The 2,738-nt window shown below is 44.2% G+C and overlaps 1 long non-coding RNA gene across 1 annotated transcript; it reads left to right on the forward strand.

Annotated features, from left to right (window-relative positions):
- Positions 1 to 255: 255 nt before the first annotated feature.
- Positions 256 to 2,364, forward strand: LOC310751931. The gene is made up of 2 exons (XR_014542689.1): positions 256 to 472; positions 1,580 to 2,364. It is a non-coding gene; the product is annotated as an uncharacterized lncRNA (long non-coding RNA).
- The last annotated feature ends 374 nt before the right edge of the window (positions 2,365 to 2,738 follow it).

Here is a 2,738-nt window from a genome sequence, read left to right on the forward strand (position 1 = left end):
GAGAATTGAGTGGCCAAATTAGTGGCTTCAAGGCATTGACAGTGACTCTATCCTGATGACCACCAACACCGGCTATGTCCCGAAACCACTTGTTGATGGTGATGTACAATTTTCCGGGAAGCAGCTTCATGAAAACGAAATGCTGAGTCATGGCACTTTGTCCATGCAAGGCTGAAATATTCGTCATGCAGCCACTAGTATTGTAAAAGACTTTGATACGGAGTTCGAGAGAAATGTATGATGAAAGTGAGGTGATAATTCATGAATATTAGATTATAAAGGAAAGGGTGTCAGCTCTTTGAAGCAATCTGGGATTTTCCCTGTGGCAATTTGTCAGCTCACCATCATACCCCCTGAGAAAAAAAAGGAAGTCTTAAATACGCTTCCTGCTACCACCAAGCAGTATAAAAAGCCTTTGCTCTAGGCTTCTTCCAAACACTTATCTTAATTTCTGCACTTCTCAGAGAAATAGGTAAGTCCACTTGGATTCTGGAACTGTGGCCATTTCTTCTTCTTCTTCTAAGTGTGCCACAGTTCTGCAGGGGTCTGTCAGTAGCAGCTGATTGTTGAGGATAAGTAGGCTCAGGGATTTGCTGCCTTGTGGGAGGGTTTCAAGCAAATCGGCCTGTGTTGCTTCTTCTTTGCATGTTGGAATTTTGTAGTGGGTTGGGGTAGTCCAACTGGCAAAAGCTCTCTGGGGCTTACAATATAGGTGAGGAACATGCAGTCTTCCAGATGTCATTGGACTCCAACTCTCCAACAAATGGGAGCAGCCGTCCAGCACCTTCTAGAGTGCCGCAGGTTCCTCACCACTGATTTACCAGCATAGATGAGAATCTTTCTTGAATATTGTTATTGCGATAGAAAGTCCAATGGTAGGTTGCTTCCTTTTCAGTAGAATTCAAAACCTTTGTGGTAGAGGTCTGGTTGCCAGTTGTTGCCACAGGTTCCTTACCACTGATTTACATGCTTAGATGAGATACTTGATTGAGGTTTATCATTGGTCCAAATGGAAGGTAGCTTCATTTTTGCTGGAACTCACAAGCTTTGCAGGAGCAATAGCAGTGGGGGCAGCAGTTGTTGCCTTCTACATAGCTCTACCATGAAACTGTGAGTCCCACCAAGAGGAAACTACCAGGCCCTTGGACTATCTATCCTAAAATGTGCCAGGTTTCCTGGTGTCAGCCTGAAGTATTTCCCATTCTTTCTATGAGAGGTCCTTTAAACTGATACCACTACTATTTAGACCTGGGACCTTCTGCACTTTCTCATTTGGTAATGGGAATTGCTTATATCGAGCCAGAAGACTGGCTCATCTAAATTGTAGAGTTGGAGGAGGCCATGTAGATTTACAAGAACAACTTTCTACTCGATGAGGAAAATACAGAGCTAGATAATCCAGAATATATTACTGCCCAGCTATGAGTCCCACAAAGAGGAAGTTACCAAGCGATCGGATTATCTTTTCCATGGTGTGCAAGTAGATGGCCTTTTGGTCTGATCCAACAGACCAAGAGCCCTTAACCTGTGTCTGTCTCAAACTTCTGGGAATTCTGCATAACACTGACTCTTCTTTTAGATCCACCTCTAAACCTCAAAGATGTCTTATGGCCGTCGTTCTGGTATGTGGCAGGATCCTTGCTATGCCCAGTGCCCTCCTTCAACAGTGACCATCCGACCACCACCTTTTGTCTTGACCATTCCAGGGCCAGCTCTCTGTTGCCCTGACCAGCCTTTCTGCATTGAGCAGTACAACCCATGTGCTAGATACCCTCTCGGCAGACCTTCTCTGTATGGCAGTGGTGGCTCCAACGTGTCCGACTTCTACTCTCAGCCCCAGCTACCATGCAACTATGGTAGCTGCCAATTCTAAATCAAGACCAAAGAAGGATGTGCATGGAAGAACGATGGGGCAAACAAAAATAAAGGAAGAGCTGGACCGGTTCTTACCACTGCCTTCTGAGAGATTGAACACCCAGCATCAGAACTGGCACAAGCAACACCCTGTGGCATCTGAATTGGGAATTATGGAATTGGGAGAAAGAGCCAGAGAGAGATTGCAATATGAACGCCACACTGGGGCCCTTCCCTAAATTCCCCAGTGTAATGTCCTAAGAAGATCTCTCTCCTCCCAAAAAGAAAAAGGAAATGTAACCCTGATTGTGAATGCTCCCATTTCTGAACATGCATTGTATACCCTTTTGGTTTGTGATCTGCTTCTATCCTGTTCTACGACCCTTCTTTTCTTGTGGGAAGAAAGTATTATGGAACATGGTGTCTTTTAGTCTGTATTCTATTTGCCCTTTTCACTGAACTATTTGCATCTCTTTGCTCTCATATTAAAATTTCAATTGCATCGCAAAACATTTGCCTCCCCTTTTTCTTCTATGGTTGAACTGAAATGTGGCAATGCGTAGGGTTCCCTTGTTGCCTCCTGTCCAGGAATTGAGCTGACCTAGACCAGCTTAGCGTCAGCACAGTTGCAGCAGCATCTAGCTCCATATGATACCTTGGGGCCCTCATTCTACATCAGAAGTGTCTTCCAGAGAACCATTAGAAACCCTTAAATAAGTGGAGTTGAACAGTGGAGAGAGAGAGAGAGAGAGATTAAAAACTTTATTCGTATTAGCCATAGCAACAATAAAACATTTCAGTATATGCAGTGCAGTTGAACAGTGGAGTTGAACGGATAACATTAATGGAGACTGCTTTGTTTCACAGAATTGATGCTGTCCTTC

The sequence above is a fragment of the Podarcis filfolensis genome (genome assembly GCF_964270895.1).
Source record: "Podarcis filfolensis genome assembly, chromosome: 16".
NCBI classification, from domain to species: Eukaryota; Metazoa; Chordata; class Lepidosauria; order Squamata; family Lacertidae; genus Podarcis; species Podarcis filfolensis.